Raw genomic sequence first — 19,536 nt, 5'->3', positions numbered from 1 at the left:
TCCCACTAAATGTTGAATATAAAATGAGTTAAGTCAACTTAAAGACAAATTAAGAGCTATTAGTTAAAGTACAACCATGTCCAAAATAAACAAGAAAAAGTGGGGGTTCAATTAGATCCAGATTTTGGACTGGGTCTGGTTAAACTGGAAAGGGCAAAGAAGAGGCTTAAGAAACAATGAATCTTCCATCTTCCATGGGACACTGAAGTCTTGCCTGCTGAGTTATGCACACAGATTTGGAATCTGGCCCTAGGGAAAACCAAGGGCTGACATATCCTTGTCTGGTCTGCTTACTTGAACTTCAGGTTCTATTTCTGTTTAGTGGTCCCAAGACACATGACCCAATGGAAGAAATATAGAACAGAATTTTAAGAGATGTGGGTTCTCCACTTAGCTTTGTCATGATGACTTTGGTTGGACAAGACATTTCACCTCTCAGATCATTTGTTCCCTCAACTATAAAGTAAAAGGATTAGACTAGATGAACTTTTAAGTTCCCTCCAGGGAAATTTTAGGATTGTATAGTTCCTCATTTTGCCTGGATTCCATTTTCTTGAAAGAATATTTTATTAACACACAATAAATGGAATTTAGGTTTAGAAAATAAATATAACCTCTTTTTTAAACTTTATTTTATTTATTTATTTTTATATGATGCTGAGGATCGAATCCAGGGCCTTGCACATGCAGGGCGAACGCTCTAGTACTGAGCCATAACCACAACCCCAATTCAGCCTCTTAATTGATGTTAAAAACAACAAAGATTCTGAATATACAAGACAAAAAATAAAAACATTAAGAGTTTTAGCATGGTGGAATTATTCATAGCAGATTTGGTCATGAAAAGGGCATCAACATTTAACTGTCTACAAAATCTCCTAATATTTGGGTGGGCCAAAAAAAATTTTTTTGACAAGATATTTGGGCAATAAGAAGGCATATGGTTGAGCAGAGACAAAAATTCATTGTGTTTCATTCAAGGGGAAACTGAAGTCCAAAGAGAATAGCTTACTCACTCAGTAACATTATAAAGACAAAGTTAGGCTCAACACACAGGTGTCCTGACCTCTCCCCAAGCGTTGTCTAAATTGGCCAATAAAGGAATCACCAGGACTTCTAATGAACATGGTGCCCTAGCCCAATGCAATTGGGCAGTCCTCAGCCAATGTCACTCTACTGAGCTCTGTTGAAATCAGACCTGCTATAATGTCAGTTGGAGAAAGTAACTATAAGAATGACCCAGAGTTCCTTAGAAATATATTCTATTCTAATGGTCAGACATTTGTAGTGGCCTTGGGTCAGGAAACAGATTCCATTTCAAGTTTCCATTCCATTCTGTTTGTCACCTCAGTCATTTGCACATAAATTTCCTTGTTGAAGACTCAAAAATTTATGAGAAAAACTTATAAAATGTAAAATAATCCCAAATTTATATATATGAAATTTTATTGGAACTATATTTGTTTAGTATTACCAATTATCTAAAGAAATTACACTTACCTAATTTTTATACACACACACACATATACTCACATTTATGTATATACTTAAAATATATTTATATATTAAAAGGCATATGTAGGTACACACATATACTAGTCTTGCAAAAATTATATAAATATGTATATATATGTATGTATGTGGTAAAGGGAAGATTATTGTATTCATATGTATATGAATACTTGTATATATAGAAGTATATACGTATAACATATATCTGCTAGTCTAGCTGGGAATCTGTTTTGAAATCAACTGCTGCTTTCTCTTCAGACTTGATATAGAGCCAAGCTAGCCATCCTGGATTAACACAGCTCCCTCCTGGGAAAAGTCACAGAATAACTTTATTGATTTCCCTTTACCTTTCTCCACATTTCTCTGCTGAAGTATTGTCTTAACTCTTAAATGCAAGAGCAAAAGGAAATGAAAATAAAAATGAAAACCTTTGTTTCTTTAGGATCATGTTGATTTTCTTCTTTTTTTCTTAAAAAAAAATAAAATAAAAACAGGGTACCCATGTGAGGTATGTATGTGGTAAAGGGAGGATGACATGTTTTCCAGGATTTTTACACTGAAACCTGTGCTTTATGCTTCATATACAATGCTTTACTATGGTAACCTCTTCTTATTCTCTTATGACTAGGTCTGCCATCTTTGAAAACCACCAAGACTTTTTGACTGACCAACATTCTCTTCCAGAAGCATACCCAAAACACAGGAATACAGGGAAGGTTTGTTTCTCATCCTTTTCCCCCTACCTTAAGATTTCAGGCAAGATTAAGGTGATGGTTGTTTTATTTATTTATTTTTTTAAATTCAGGAAATTCTTTACTTATAAAGACTTCGGGGATCATGGGTATAATTTAGAAGTTTCCTTGATGCGATTTTAGAAATGTAGAACGGAGGCTGCCAGACTATTTCATTCTGCTTAAGGTTACAGGAGCAGAATAACCAAGAGCTTCATCCTACTCTTCTTCAGGTTTCTGAGCTGCCCTGTGGGCTCAGTCGTGACTGTGGCCTGGTAGGGTCAGAGCAATGGAAAGAAGCAGAGAGGAAAAGGGGACACTGGAGTGGCATAAAGTAAAAGTTCTAAAAAATGCCTTTTCCATCTGTTTGGCTTTTTTTTTCTCTACAGATTTAGTTCTACTTATTCTAATATCTGAGTTCATAAAAGACCAGTGGAGTTTCTATTTCTAGAAGTACCCTTTTTAGCATCTATAGGTTTATTTATTTATTTTGTTTTGCTTTTTTGTGAAGAGAAGGAAAGGGTTGATTTATTTATAAGACAATCACAATCCGATTCTTCAAATAAAGATGCCTCATGAAATAAAGGGATTATGTTATTCAAAATTGAAACCTTATGTGAACTACCTACCACTTAGAAACAAGCTCACCAGAAGTACAAAAAGAAAACGACCTTATCACTAGACCAGGTTCCTCTGATGCCCATGCTGAGTATACAATTTAGTTGAGTAATTTTAACAATACGACAAATATTTACTTCCAACCAATGAAGGAGGTACATCCACTGCAAACGGTTGGCAATGAGCTACGCTGTTCTGAGTTTTAATCACAGTTTTTCTAACCATCCTATGGATTTTCAAACCTTTTTACTTTGAACTAGCCAGTTTACCTTTATTTCATTATATTTTTTCTTTGCACAACTTGCGCCAAAAGACAGTGGTCTGGAAGAATTATGGGTTGAAGTGTGTAGAAAAGCATGCTAAGAATTGAGTTGTCCTGTTAAGGTCAAGTTCCTTTCTGTGCTGTGCAGTGGGGCAAACAGGGGGTGGGGGCTGGTTTAATATCTTGCTATGTCTGTCCCAACTGTTCCTTCCTTAGGGCCTCAGAAGGGAATCATGCAACCATGCAGTTGTATCCTGGTTAAACAGGATGGTCTCTGGTGCACGTTTCCAGGATACATCCCCTTCATGTACAATCTTGATTGTACCTTGTCAGATTGTACCCTGTGTCCTTAGGCAATGTAAGTCTTTTGTTGGAACTTACAAGAACTATAGCTTTGTGCATCCATTTGCCTCTGGATAAAATGAAACTGCAAAATGCTCATCCTATGCAGGCAGTGAAGAGCACATGCCCGGCTTCTAGAAATACTGGAAAGGTCTTTCCTGGCCCTCTACCATACACTGGTGGAACACAACAAATTCACCATAATTTGAAACTATCGTGTAAGAAAATCCACAATTTAACATCCATCCATCCATTCTATTCATCCATGAAGGTTTTATATGGCAACCCTCATATGGAGTGTGCTTTACCTAAGCACAGTGTTAGGTGGAAAGAAAAAAATCTGTTACATCCTGCCCTTCTTTTCTTCCCAGTTCCTACTATTCCTGGAATTTCCCTTGATTTCAAGTGGCTACTTGGAAAAATCCTCAACTGGAAATCACTTCCAAGTGGTCCTGAATTATTCCATCCTTTTCTCTTGTCTCCAGGAAGTGTATCACCTGATCCACATTCACCTGGAAATGTGTTTCTAATTGTGATAAGTCTCCACAAAGTCTTTCTCTTAACAGGTTTAATGTGTAGATCACAATGAAGTCATATCTCCTACCTACAGGCAGAAAGATCTCCACAATTTCTGAAACCTAAAAGACAGGGATGCTTTTCACCTTTTTTCTCCCCAGAGGTGATGAAACTAAGAGTACTTGCTTCACTTCTCAGAAAGAATCTAGAGCTGCAGATGCCTAAGGGAGTTATTGCAACTGAGACTAGAATATCAAAAGAAAGATTTGATTCAGTTCTCGTATCCGGTGCTTATAATACATAAAGAATCACACTTGCCATGACACACCTCAGGGAAAGATGACCAGCATGAATTCTTAAGTCGTTTCCTCAATGATGTGTTGCCAAAAGTTCCCTGGAGAAGCATCAAGTTTCTGACCATAGCATTATATAAAAATAAATAAACACGATGCTGTTTCTTTTTGTTTTTCACATTGGGGGGACTTCAGAAAGCATGTTGTCTCAATAGGTAGTCTGGAATCAGAAAAATTTTATTCCTTCCTTTCCTTCCCCTAGTTCTTGGACTGAGTATACATTGGAAAGATGGCACACTATTTACATTGTTAATGAGGAAGGGCCTGGTGATCATAAAGCAACCTAGATCTAGAGGACTTACAGAGGACTGTTGTGCTGAGGGAAAAGAGGCTGAAGGTATGAGCTTCCTAGCAGAGCAGAATGGTGGGATGAGATCTGGTGTTTCACAGAGCCTGTGCCCAGGCATGATTAGAAAGAACGTGGTTTGCATGAACTAGCCCACAGGCCTACCTCAACAGGACCTATAACACACACAAGGTAAGATAAGCTATAAGAAAAGATCCTGTCCTTTCACGTCAAGCTGTGGAGACTGCTTGAGTTATCCTGGCCTTGGCCTCCCGGTTTCTCTTATGCCATTTGGGTAGGAACTCAGGAAACAATGATGCCCCCAACTAACCACAACCATAATGGTGGCATTTGACATCAGCCAAAGAACACCAGGGTTGTAGGTAAAGGCTGATGTACAATAGAGGGAGAGTTATGCAGCACACTTTGAGGTCAAGTCTATTTGGGATCTTTTGTGCTACTTCTGTATTTTCATATTAGAGGCAGAACACTTATCCAGGGAACACTTTGGAACTTTTCTAAACTTACAGATTCCAACACTCAGTCAGAGGGAACCATAGAATGTTCTTGTCTAACACAGGTTAAAGGAAACATTGGAATATCTGTTAAGCATCTTACAGGAAACCAAGAATGTAGATAACAGGATCATTTATATAGATCCAGACCCACCACTTAATGACTCTGTAAAATGGCAATATTAATCTTCTATGTCTAATTATTTGGGCGGGATTAAATGAGATAAATAATATAAATTATCACAGTGCATGAAATATAAAAAAACTCTTATTATGGTTTGAATATGAGTTGTCCCTCCAAAAGCTCCTATGTCAATGCAGGAATATTGGAAGGAGGTGAATTGATTGGATTGTGAGAGCTGTAACCTAGTCCAGTCCATCCTGGTTTGAATGGACTGACTGGGTGGTAGCTGTGGACAGATGGCTAGTGGCTGGAGGAGGTGGGTTACTGGGGGGTGTGTCCTGGAAGGGTTGTTCTTCCCTGCCTTTTAGGCTTCAGAAATCAACGTGGGGATCTTTCTGCTCCTAGGTAGTAGATATGACTTCATTGTGGTCTACACATTAAACTTGTTAAGAGAAAGACAGCATTGAGACAACAAGAGGGTGTTCCACTCTTCCTTTCTCTGTTTCCTGGCTATATGAAGTGAGCATTTTTCCTCTGCCCTGCTCTCTACCATGAAAGTCCTGCCTCACCTTGGGCCCAAGCAATGGAGTCAGCCCACCATGGACTTAACCTCTGATACCGTGAGCCCAAATACATTTTTTTCTCTTCTAAGTTATTCTTGTCTGGTATTTTGGTCACAGTGATGACAAGATGATTAAAACAGCACCTAAAAATCTTTGGTTCCTATTTCTCTCCCGTTATTGATACATGCTTTTTAGATTTCCATTTAACTTCCCTTCTGTGAATTAATAAAATACTGGTTTTCTGTACTGTCTGGCAAGTCTTATTAAATAGTTTAAAATCATTCAAAATATAAGACACAGAAGGAATGAATAGCAAATGACACATTCCATTTTTTGCAAAAGAAGCTTATAGTCCACTGAAGAAGTTGGAAACACATCAGGGTGATTGTAAATTAGACAATATTTAGTGAAATAATTTAGTTGAACTTTTTTTTGTAGGCTGTATTATATTATGTGCCAGGCACCATACAAAGTGATAAAGACTCAAAGATATATAGGATGCAATCATTGAACTTCCAGGTCTTTAATCTAATACAGGAAGAGACAGCAGGTGGAGATATAAATGATACTGGATAAAGGAGAGACCCAAAGCTGAAAAATCATTTCTGCTGGAAATGTCAGGAAAGGTCTCACAGAGGAGATGTTATTCATGCTCAATATATAAAAAAGAAGTAGAGTAGTATCGATAAAAGGGACAAATTAAATGAAAAAGACAACTCCCTAAAACTGACACAAATGAAACAGAAAATATAAATAGCTCTATATTTATTAGAGTAATTCATTATCCAACCTTTCCCACAGAGAAAACTTCGGGTTCACATGATATCACTGGTAATTTGTATCAAATATTCAAATAAGAATGACACATTGATGTTATCAAATGCTTTCAGAAAAGAAAGGCAGAAGGAACACTCCCCAACTCATTTTTTGACCCAAATCAGACAAATAAATTACATGGCAATTGTAAACAAATATCCTGCATGAGTATAGATGCAAAAAACTTTAATATAATTTTAATAAAACTTAATAATGTATAAAAATACATCATGACTCATTAGGGTTAATTTTAGGCATGTAAGATTGGTTTCATATTTAAAAACCAATTAATTTAATTCACAATATCAATAGACTAAGTGGGAAATGCATATCATCATTTTAATATACGCATAAAAGTATTTGATACACTTCACTTTTTTTTTTTTTTTAGTACTGGGTCCTGAAACCAGGGGACCCTAACCCTGAGCTACATCTCTAGTCCATTTTCAAAATTATTTTGCATTTTGAGACAAGGTCTCACTAAGTTGCTCAGTTGGCCTCAAACTTGCAATCCTCCTGCCTCAGACTCCCAAGTAGCTGGGATTACATCTATTCACTTTTTTCTTTAAAATGTACCTCTCAATGAGAGGAATAGAAGGAAAGTTTTTGAATCTGATAAAGGGCAGCTTTCAAAAAATTTATTGTTAACGTCATACTTGATGATGATCTATTAAATGATTTTCCCCTAAGATTGGAAACAAAGTAAGGATGCCTACTCTAGATCTATTTATCATTGCACTGGGGATCTTAGTCACTATTAAAAAAGCAAGAAAACAAAAGGCATAAGTACGAATATGTATAAATTTGCAGAAGCATGAATGTTTTTGTAAGCAGAAAATCTTTAAGGAATCTACATAACAATGACTAGAATTAATAACCTCATTTAGTAAAATCACAAGATGCAAAGTGAATACACACAAGTCAATTTCAGAGTTCACTCTAAAATTTATATGGAAAATACAAATTCTAGAATTTTCAAAGTAATTTTAAAAGAATGGAGGTTTTACCCTGCTTTATTTCAAGATTAATTCTATGTTTAGATCAGTAAAAATAGAGGAATATTAGAGGAAAGAACAGACAGATCAATGGAACAGAATATAGTCCAGAAAAAGACCGGTACTTGTATACTGTCAATTGATTTTTGACAAAAAAAAAAAAAAGGCCAACAAAACTCTGTGGGGAGGGGAGTCATTCCAGCAAATGATGCTAGAACAGCAAGGTGGCTGGATAGAAAAGAAAGAACCTTGGCCCTTATCTTACATTGATACAAAAATTAACTCAAAATAAATAGTGTATATTAATGTAAAAGCCAAAATTCTAAACCTTTTAGAAGAAATCAACGGAAAAAATATCTTCAGAGTTTTGAGGGAAGGCAAAGATAGTGAAAATGAGACACACCAAAAAAGAACCATTAAAGGAAAAAAATTGATGCATTGGGTTTGCTTGAAATTTAAAACTTTTGCTTTGGGGAAGTTATGGTGAGAAAATTAAAATATGTGAGGGGGATAAGGAGGTAGAGATGGGAAAGGGAAGAAACTGTGGAATAAAATTGACTGAATTATGCTGTGTGTGTGTGTGTGTGTGAAAACTTCATGGTGTATTCCACTTTCATGGACCTCTATAATGCATCAATTAAAAAACAAGAAATATATAGAAGGAAGAGTAGAGGAAAGGGACAATGGGAAGGAGGAGGGGAAGGAAAGGGGAAGGACCTAGGATTGAAATGGAGCAAATTATTTTATATGCATCTATGAATATGTCCAAATGAACCCCACTATTATGTATAATTATAATGCACTAATAAAAACATTTTTTAAAAAAGAAAATGAAAATCTGCACCACAAATAGAGAAAAAATGTTTGCAGTACATGTGATAGAACAGACTAATACTTGGCATATGTAAAAATCTCTCATAATTCAGTAATAATAAGACAAATAATCTAATAATAAAGAAAATCATCCTAAAATACTTCATAAAAGAAGATATTGCACAAATGGCCATAAGCACATGAAAAGATGCTTAAAGTTATTAATTTCAGAAAAACCAAAATCACAATGAGATACAATGATATACCCATCAGAATGGCTAAAATTAAAAAAAAATCAGAAAATAACAAGTTCTGTCAAGATAACGGAGAAACTGAAACTCATATATATCCTCTGAGTGGGAATGTAAAATAGTAAGCAACTATGGACAACAGGCAATGTCTTAAAAAGTTAAATATATAATCTAATGTGTGAATATTAACCCAGAAATTCTATTCCTAGAACTTGCCAAAGAGCAAAGAAAACATATGTTAAGAGAAAGACTTTATGCAAATGTTGATAGCAGCTATATTCATTGCACCAAAAGACTGGAAACAACCCAATGTCCACCAAATGGTGAATGGATGAACAAATTACTATATGTCCATACAATAATGGAACAATACTCAGCAAGAAAAAGGAACAAATTATTTACACATGCCGCAGCACGTGTAAAGTTTGAGTCTCAAAATTGTCATAGAGAATGAAATAAACCAGACACAATATAAGTTCATTTTTATAACACCGTAGAAAATGTACACTGATTTCTAGTGAGATAGAACAGATCAGTGCTCACATACACCAGGGCCAGAAGGAGAGCTGGACTGGGCACTCAAGGCAAGTTTGGAAACTGATGTCTTGAATTTTGATGGTGGTGGTTTTATGGATGTAAACCCTGTCAAAACTCAACAGTTGTGTGCTTTAGATGGATGTAGCTTTTCACATGTAAATGACTTCTCAGACCTCAGGGGACTTTTGCCTCTCTCCATGGTCCATCAAGCCCTGGCAAAGGACTCTTACAGGGAGATGTGGGTTGGCCTTTAATTTCTGTGAGTATACAAACTTCCGTCTCTTAGATTGGACATCAACAATGTATGACCTTGACCTGAATCTAGCCTGCCTTCTGTTTTATTGGAACACAGTTGTACCAATTTCGTTCTTCTGTTGAGCTGTTCTTTTACACAATAGCCACCTTGAGTGAATGTAATAGAGATCAACATGGCCTGCAAAGCCAAAAATATTTACCCTCTGGGGCAAATAGATGAAGTTTGGGGGCCCCTATGGTAGATCATACAGAGATAGATATGGATGTGTCCTATCTGCATGGACGTCATGTCAGGAAAAGAGGAAGTCTGCTCACAGGAATGACTAAGAACTGCACATTGGACTCAAAAGAAAAATATCTGTGTCAAACAATATGAATCAACAAGAATAACAAAAATGAGTAGGCCATGACTCAAACATAGTTAACTTTTAAGTCCTCAAACCACCTTGTATTAATCAAACCTATTAGAACCAAAAACTTTAGGAAGACTAATTTAAGTGAAACTTATTAAAAAGAACAAGGGAATACCTTTTCAGTTATGCCAAAAACGTCTTGCCAAATTCCCCCTTCTTGGATCTAAAATAAATGGAATCAACATCCTTTCCACTCACAAGGCACAGTCTATATCTAAGTTTGGTGTCTTGTTCATTATCAAACTATGCTCAATGCCAGACTTTCCTCGAACATAATGAGAGCCTCCCAGGTACAGGTGGGGAGCAGGTGATGGGTAGAGCTAAGAGCCCCCCCCACCTCCCCACGAGCGCTTTGGAAGAAAAGGACGGTTCAACGCTTTATCATTACTCCACCTGTATGAGAGAATATGCCATGATTCAGGGCAGCTGCTTAACCTCTCAAACCCATGGCTTCCTCATCTGTAAAATGACAATAATGTTTCCTCTATCATGAGGTAGTTGGAGGCTAAATGTGGCATGTGAACAAGCCCAGAGTACAATGCAGCCACGAAAAATATTTCGACTCTCCTTCCCCATCACCACAAAAGTCACAATCATCTTAGTTAAGGTGGATTTCATTTCAACCATCCCCAGGTAATAACGACTGCCACTACTTTCTAGAAAACCTTTCTCAGGTATGTACTTGGGGGAAGAGATTGATTAAGTTCTAGACTGACTTTAATTTGATTTTACCTAGGTACACGATCTTTGTCTCTTCCAGGAGAAGCATGCTGCTCTTCTATGTCTCGTAAAATGTCTGAGGCATTTCACTAATAACTCACTCTATTACTGATATAGATTGTGCAGTCATTGGCAATGTTAGTTTTAAAAATGTTTCTTTGAGGAGGAAAGTTTTCTAGAAAGTTCTCTCTTCTCATGATGTCATCAGGAATCTTTGTAGAACTGAATTCTCCCATCTTGAAATCATTTTATAAGGGAAAGACTTCTCAAATGCCAAAACCCAGAGGGCTGGGGATGTAGCTCATTGGAAGTATGCTTGCCTAGCATGCCCAAGGGCCATGGGCTCAATCTCTAGTACTGCACAAAACAAAAAACCAAAAACCATTCCATAATTTTCTGGAAGAAATTGAACAATTAACTTAGAAATACTGGTTCAGTTCCAGCATTCTACTTCAATAGGACCAGCAATGAGAAATCCTTGGGTCTCTGTTCCTGCCTCATTGAGGGGCAAAAGTCATCTCTGACAACCCCGAGATCACTCTAAGCAGAAAGGAAACCTTCCTTTTTTAAAACTGATTCTCAACTTGTCTGTTAATATATCCCCATTTATCAGCCACTTTTAATTTTAGAATACTGTTTGTTTAGACTTGTCCCTATCTTGTCAATTACTGCCATGTACCTGAACCTTACTCAGCTGTCACCAAACCCTTCTTCCTTAATTGAACTTCCAGTCTTATTTCTTCTAAGACAGCCCTATCCTGCTGCTATCCAGATCCCAGGATGACACTGAGCTCATGGTCTTCCCCAGGTTGTAGTTTAACAGTGTTTAAAGTAGGAATGCTGTGCTCTCAGGTGCTCCACACTCACATAGTACAGACGAATGAAATACAAACACTATTTCAATCTGTAGGCAGATTCTCCTATTACTGACATTACTGTAAAACAATCTAAATGGTGGTTTTAACTGAACCATTTCTATATCATTTTAAAATAGCCAACCTAGAGCTTATCATAAATTTCAAGTCTTAAAACCATGTTTCCATTAAAATAGTGTATGGCAAGGAGAAGGAAGAGGATTACCCATCTCCTGTACCTAGTAGAACCTAAATATAGTAAATAAAGAAAGAAAAGCTAATATCACCTGACACATGAAAAGCTTATCTAGACACTGACAGGAATTCAACATTATTCATCAAGAAATGATAACATAGTCTGGGCATGGTAGAACATGACTGTAATCCTAGCAACTTGAGAGGCTGAGGCAGGAAGACCACAAGTTCAAAGCCAGCCTCAGCAACTTAGTGAGGTCCAAGCAACTTAGCCTACCTATGTCTCAAAATAAGAAAATAAAAAGGGCTGGGCGATGTGACTCAGTAGGTAAGTGCCCCTGGGTTCCATTCCCTGTACAGAAAAAAAAAAAAAAACCTAACAGAAGACCTGAAACTTGAAGCCAATCTTGGCACTTCTTAACATTTCAGGAATAAAAGAAGGTTGTAGTCTTACCCAGATACATGAAGGCAGAGTGGTCCTTTCCCTTTTCTTTACCAAAGTTTGTATTTTCAGCTGACTCTTCAGTGCTTGGCTCTCTTGAGCACTGTTTTGTGACTCATTGGGGACAGAGCTTTTCAGAAGCTCTGAAAATGTCCGTCCTCAGTTAGTAGAATGAAAACCCCTTTACTCGAGTATAAGAAAGTGGCCTCCAGTGATTAACAAAATGGCATCTCTAGCTATATATATATTGGAGAGGACATTCAGAACCAGAGTAGGATAACCTTCTTTTTATAAGGTCATATTAAGCTAAATTTTTATTTTCTCAGGCTGGTTACAGTGATGTCTGTCATTTCTTCACTTTCCAGACATGAGACTTTGCATTTTATCCCCACATTAGGTGTTAACTTGGGACCTCATCATCAGTGGTATGATGTAGCAGCAGGCCCTCTCAGACCCAGAGGTCAGTATTTCTTCAACCTCAACTTTTTGGATCCCAGCCTAGAATGCAAACACGAGAAAATCAAACACTTTAAGTGGCAATCTCACCATCTCCACAATGTAGCGATGCCTTTCCACTCAGAATTATCTATCGACCCATTTCATTTACGATTGTGGCAATCTGGTTAGCTTTTCCCCCCAGGTCTGAAGATGCTTTGGAGCAACAAACTACAAGTGAAGAGGGAGATCTACAGAGAGGCAGGCACAAGAAAACCTGGAAATACAACTGCCATAGCAGAGCACGAAAGACAACTAAAGAACAAAAATCAGAGAAAGACACCCAAGAACACAAAAATCACTAACAGCTACTCATGAGGATGAATCCTAGCCATCAAGTAGTGAAATACTGATTGTTTAAAGAAGTCAGCCATGATGGTGTTGGCCAGTAACCCAGCAACTCAAGAGGTTGAGACGGGAGGATTACAAGTTCAAGGCCAGCCTTAGCAACTAAGCAAGGCCAGAAGCAACTTATTGAGACCCTGTCTCTAAATACAAAAATAAAAATGGCTGGGGATATGGCTCAGTGGTTCAATTTCCAGTAACCCCTCCAAAATTATTTGAAGAGACTGAAAAGGCAGGGGTTGTGATACCTGGATAGGCAAGCTTTTGTTTCTGTAAAAGTTTACTTATATGGAAAATTGTGTTCCTTGATAAAAGAGGAGAGCTGAGACCTTGCTAACATAATTGAATAGAGCCATTTAAGCACTTTATTTAGGCACTTCTATGTGGCCATTTTATCATATTTTCTCTCTCTTGCTTGTAGGGTCTATATACTCAGAGAGGGCAGGCCCATGTGACTTTTGTCCTGTGGTGTATTCTTTGCATAAATGCAATCAGATGTTTAATAAATGTCTGGTAATGTTGATGATCAAGTACTTAATAATAGGGTCTTCTCTAAAGGCTGATTAATGGGACTTCAAGTTAACATCTTTCTATTCTCTCTTTGTATTCATTTGTATGGGGTGGGGTGGGTTTAAAAGGACCATAAATTGAGTATCCACTGGAAGGAAAACATAGAAAGCTTGTTTTATTTAGAAATAGGTGGATGACTTTGTCAGACAATTTGCTGATGGTTAAATAAGATATCCAAGATTTTATTTCTATGACTCATTCTATGATTTAGACATATTTTTTCTTAGCCAATTTCCTCTTCCAAGACTTTTTCTAGCCACATTTGCCATTTACAACATCTGAAATGGATCTGCAAAGTTAAACTATCCTTGGTTCAACTGGAAGGATATATCACTTCTGCAATAATCCACCTAGGTGCTAGAAAACCAAGGGGTACTGATGGCTGCTGCTATCCTACAGTTCTGCCATGCAAAAGGGGGGTATTTAAGCTTCTATGTGAAAATCTCATTCCACAGAAGACCCTTCTCTGTGTTAATAATGGTGACTCTTCCGTCTTAGGTTCTCATCTATGAATTCCTCTTGTCTTTTTATCACCATTAAGCCAAGCACAGGTTGATGAAACTAACCTCACCCTCCACAAGATCCGCTTACCACTTTCTCTTTTTCCACACTCTGCACCATCAATCTTCCAGGTATAAAGTGTGGGAGTTATCTTTGATTTGAGTCTCCTCCTCCCTTACCAAATCCATTTTTAGTTGCTGAGTCCTATTGCTCCTCTGTGCAGCAAATGTCTTTCATCTGTCCCTTCCTGTCTACTTTTCACTACCATCGTCATCTGAGTTCTTTGCTTCCTCACCTCTTGGAGAACTCCAGTAGCTTCTTTCCCTCTCTCTAGTCACGTCATCCCACAGTCCATGTAGAATTCCATCAACAGAATAATCTGCTTTAAATTCTGCTTTTAATTTATCATCCCTTAAACTAAAATCTTCTTAGACAACTTATCGCATTCCATTTCATATTTATGAGACCATGAATGTGAGGAAACTTCACAAGCAATAAAACATTATAGAATTGTCATTCTCAGTAATGTCTATCCCTGTACGGCATAATGTGACCTATCTTCCTTGAAGTGTAACTGGATTCAGAGCTGCTGGCCAACATGCCTCCTTGGGCTCTAGTTAGGTCAGGCTCATCATTGTCAATTACCATGCCATGTTCTTCCTGCCCACCTCCACCCTCCCACCATATTCCCTCAGAACAAGACATGGAGGCCGCATGAAAGTATAGATGGGAACTATTTTATACTGTGAGTTGGCTAGACCTACATGGTTTGTCCAGGAGCTCTGTACTTGACCCCCTGTCTTGTTTATTTTATTAAAGCCTTGAATGAAAATAGATTATATTCTTATTGAATCTGCAGATATTGAAAGTGGGGAGAAAATAAAAGCTATGCCAGATGACAAGATCAAAGTTTACAGAGAACTCCAATAAGAGGTCAAAATGAAGAGCACAAAATGTGACAGAAATAAATAAGTTTTGAATGCTAGGTTCAAAATTCCAACTCAATTGGATGGAGGAGGTCCTGTACAATTATTATTCTAGAAAATCTCCAGGGTAGGAGGTCAGGATAAGGGTTAGGGGGAATGAATTATTTATAAGGAAGATACAAAGTCAACTATTTTTCCCCCCAAACAGCCAAAATATACTCAGTCTGTATCAATAGAATATCTAGGACAAGGGAGGGACTTAGTTACATGGCATCCATTGGTTTGACAGCCCAAGAATATTTCCAATTCTTGTTACCATATCAATTGATATGCAAATACATGAAGTACTATGAAGGATCTACAGCTACTATTCACTGAAACAAACAAGTTGTACTCTGTTCTTATTATTTGCAGTAGTCATGCTCTTCATAGTTGCTGTGAATGGCGAATTAGTAAATACGGAAGAATTGGTCCTGGAGGAAGTACAGGGTTACTGAAAGAAGCCTGTGGTCACAGGTTTTTCAACTGATCACGACTTAACTTCATTTTACATGTGTTTCTATTTAAAGACTTTTTTATTTAATATATAATGTTGATTCATTAACAATGAGCCCACTGTCACAGTCATGTGACTCATGTCTGAATTCAGCTTATCTAACATACATATTTTGTCCAGCAGGCACAATGCAGTCTTTTTATACAAAGGGACACCAGACAGCATGTTAGCATTACACTTGGAAGCCATTGTAAAGAGCCAAACTATCCACGAAAAGTGCAAGACTGTAAAAGATGTGGCATCAGGTGTCACACATTTTTCGTTTTTCTGCATATGTTCACAAGGCACATATCACAAATGTGGAGTCTGTGGGTAATGAAGATTTTTGACTATTCTTTTAAATACGTCCAGAGATTATGGATTTATCGGCCCTTTGTCTTTGGTGAATAAGAAAATTAAGTACAATAGCTGCATTAAATGATGAGCCAAAAAATCAGTAAGTAACCAAGAATTCTTCAATTATCAAAACCCAGCAGAAAGATTGAGGCTTCTTCACTAAGATTAAGACACATCAAGGAAATTTGGCTCTGAACTTTGTTTCAGTTTTGGAAGTATTTCAATTCTGCAACTTAGTTTCCACTCAGTTTATGGACTTTGCCGTCATCCTGGCCACACTAAGGGATTTTTTCGTGTCCTGGCTTCATTGATTCTAATGATATTTATTTTCTTTCCCTTTAAGTCATCAATATGTGTGACTACAACCTGAGTTCCCTCAGTATTTGGAACAGTTTCATTCAGGAAATCCCATTTAGTGACCACACATCCACTCTCCACTTCTGTTGAATCTATTCATTTTGAACTTATGAGATAGAAACTCCAAAATTCCTACCCATCTCCCTAGCCAATCACTCTCTTTGGCTGTTCTCAATTGCATCTCTATTGAGCCAGTGGCAGCTGTGAGGTCATATTGATGATGCTGCCCCTAGCGTCATCTCTTATCTTTGGACCTTCTACATCTTTTTATTTTTCAAACTATGATCTCCAGTAATCACCATTTGTTTCTTATGCTTCTATTGCCAGTCAATCAACTATTTCTGCAGAAATTCACAAAACCATACTGTTTAAGTCCAAGAAGAATTAATTTACCTCATCCGCCTCAACAAGTCATCACTGCTCTTGTTCTTATGTATCCACTGTTGCGAGCCGACAGAAGATCTGTGGAATATTCCCTCCTCGCTACACTCACGGCCAACACATTCGTTCAGCCTGGCACATAGATCACCTGAGTCCATGATAATAAGTTCTTAACTGGTCTCTCCACTCTGTCCTGTCTACTTTATAAACTAATTAATCATCAAAAGTAGACAGTTAATCAACCTCTCGGCTCCCCATAATGACCTGGCAAAATTCCAAACACCTTTACCCAGTATTGGAGTCCACAAATTGACTTCAGATTATTTTAAACACTTTTTTTTTTCTACTAAACATCAGCAAACTGTGTCTTGGCCCAATGGACTATTTGCATTCTCCGATTCATCCTAATGCTCGCCAACCAAGTCCTTTGTTTACACTTTTCCTTCATCAAGAATATTTTACTCTCTAATTTCTGGCCCTCAAAATCTTAGCCATTCTAACAAGCCCCACATCAAAACACATCTCTTCCAGGAAGACTTCTATGATTCTACAACTGGAAAGATCTTTTTTCTCAGATTCACCATAGCGCTTTGGACCTGTAGCCAATACATTTGTATTGATGAAGTAATTATTTTGTAGTTTTTTAATTTAGCACCTATTATAAATTTTATACAGTATCTATTGTAAATTCGAAGTAAATTGCTATTTAATTATTAAATAATGTGTTCTAATGTGCCTAATATGTGTATGTACATATGTAGCATGTAATGTGTATATGTACAGATACATGTAATCTATGAAAAACAGGACTGAGCGTGGTATGAACACATTGTTAATGAACCATATTATTAGTAGAATAAAATTGGAAATAGGGGAAAAAAGAGTAGTAAATTAATGACTATTATTAATTATTTAAAACAGCAAAATAATACTTACTTGATAAGGAAAAATGAAATCTGTTGAGAATACCTGAGGATGAGTGGTTAATTATTACATATTAACTCTTTGGGCAGGGTTGACTGAAATTCTCTTAGATGTGAAGATTTATGGACTTCATTCCTGAGATTTCAAAATAGAAGCCAATGTCAGGATAAATATATTTAATACAGTAATACACTGAACAGACATTGCTGGACACGGCTGATACTATAATGGTGCATCCCCTAATTTGAAGGACTTTTCAATTTTGATTAAGTAAAACAAATGTGACTCAATATTTATTCTCCATTCCATTTGCATGGTGAATTCTAATGAAATAAATCACCGTCATTTCCATCCCTATTACCATTATCATAAAATGTATTCCTTAGTTGAAAAAAGAACATCAAAAACTATCCTGAGAAATGTAACTCATAGGAAGATACAGCAACTGTGAAAGCTTGGTAACATCAAAGCCAAGCCATTCATCATCTTCATGACCATGATGGCTTCATTTACACTCGATGAACAATGCAGAAAAGGAGACACCAAGCCCTGGCCATTTAACAAGGAATACCTCTTCCCAAGTAAATTTTGTCTTGTTGCAAGGAAATTGCATGTGATTACTCTAAAACAAAACAAAAGTAATGAAAATAAGTTAGTTCTGTACAGATCAGCCTTTATATATTTCTCTTTGGGGCTTCTTCTACATGTTCATACTTTAATGAATGCTGTAACCTTAGGGGACTCCAAGCATCCTAAGGAAACTTCTCAAGAGCTCATACTCAATTGCACCCACTTTTCACTTGCATTTTGAACCTATTTCAGATGTGATTTTATACACTGAAACAGAAGCAGAACAAAAGGCAAGTGTTCTGTAGGTGCTACCAAAAAACTCTATAGAATTTACAGGAGGGGTTCAAATGTTATCTGAGTTCAATATTTCCTAAACCACAGTTCTGTCAAAAATTGTTCACTGAACAACAACAAAAAAAGGTTCATGTCAACAAAAACTTATTGAGCAACTACTATGTGTTAGCTTGGGACTAAAACGATAATTAGGATGGAGTTTATCCCATCAAAGAATTCACATTAAACTGAATTAAAATAGACATGGATAACACTTAACATCATGAAATATGACATGCTAGTGTTTGAGTGAATAATTAGGTGAGACAAAAGAAAGAGCGGCCTAATTTTTAATGGAGGCAGAGAAAGAGAGAGGCCTTTAACTCAGGCTTTGGAGAACACAGTCAAAACAAACATACCCTTGACCATGAACACAAACCTTGCAACAGTATAAATTTTAGGATAATTTCAAAGCATGAGCTCTGGAAGTGACTTGAGATTAAAATATAAATTGTAGATACAATATGTGCTAAGACTGTGAACTTAGAGGTTAGTACAATTAGCTATGTCCATGAGGGCCAAATTCTCACTTAATAAATGATACAACTATAAAATGAGAATATATACTACATTCTGTGTTGAATTTATTATTAGAAGTGAATCTGGGAGACGTTTCCACCTAATACAGAGAGGTTGGCAGTGACTTATATAGAACCTGTAGAAAAGCTGTTATCCTTTTTTAAAAAAAATGCTTTGGTTTACATACAAGCAACATAATTAATTGTACAATAGGCCATAGGAGGTCAGTAAGCTGTGCATTATTTTTATATGGCCTTTTCCCTCAGTTTTGAAAAGAAATGTTTTCCAAATGACAATTAGGACTCTGAAAGCAGAGAACATAATGGTAAGGACCAATCATGAAGCCCCCAGACAGAATCTCTTACTACTATGATTTCCAACAGAGGGGATCAGCAATAAAGACACCTCCTCTAAAAATAGATATTCTGAAGTGTGTCCACTTGTCTCAGAAACTCAATCCACGGGTAATACTAGTTTTTCATCACTTTCTTAACAGGTGTATCTTGACCACATTCTTCTAACCACATGCCATAGTAAATTAGGTAAATAATCATCTGAGATGTCCAAAGCACTCAGAAGCAAAATCTCTTGACAGTCCATATATATATAT

At 36.9% G+C, this 19,536-nt stretch overlaps 1 long non-coding RNA gene and 1 pseudogene across 3 annotated transcripts in view; both read right to left on the bottom strand.

Annotated features, from left to right (window-relative positions):
• Positions 1-19,536, bottom strand: part of LOC124088890 (uncharacterized) — a 259,076-nt gene that overhangs the window by 23,004 nt on the left and 216,536 nt on the right. The window lies entirely within an intron of this gene.
• LOC124088886 (large ribosomal subunit protein eL39-like) overlaps positions 1-19,536 on the bottom strand; it is a 42,540-nt pseudogene extending 23,004 nt beyond the window's left edge.

The sequence above is a fragment of the Marmota monax genome, unplaced genomic scaffold (genome assembly GCF_021218885.2).
Source record: "Marmota monax isolate L192 unplaced genomic scaffold, Marmota_monax_Labrador192_F-V1.1 WCK01_AAM20220418_F8-fsc00081, whole genome shotgun sequence".
Classification (NCBI taxonomy): Eukaryota; Metazoa; Chordata; class Mammalia; order Rodentia; family Sciuridae; genus Marmota; species Marmota monax.
This window is presented reverse-complemented; position numbering and strand designations above follow the sequence as displayed.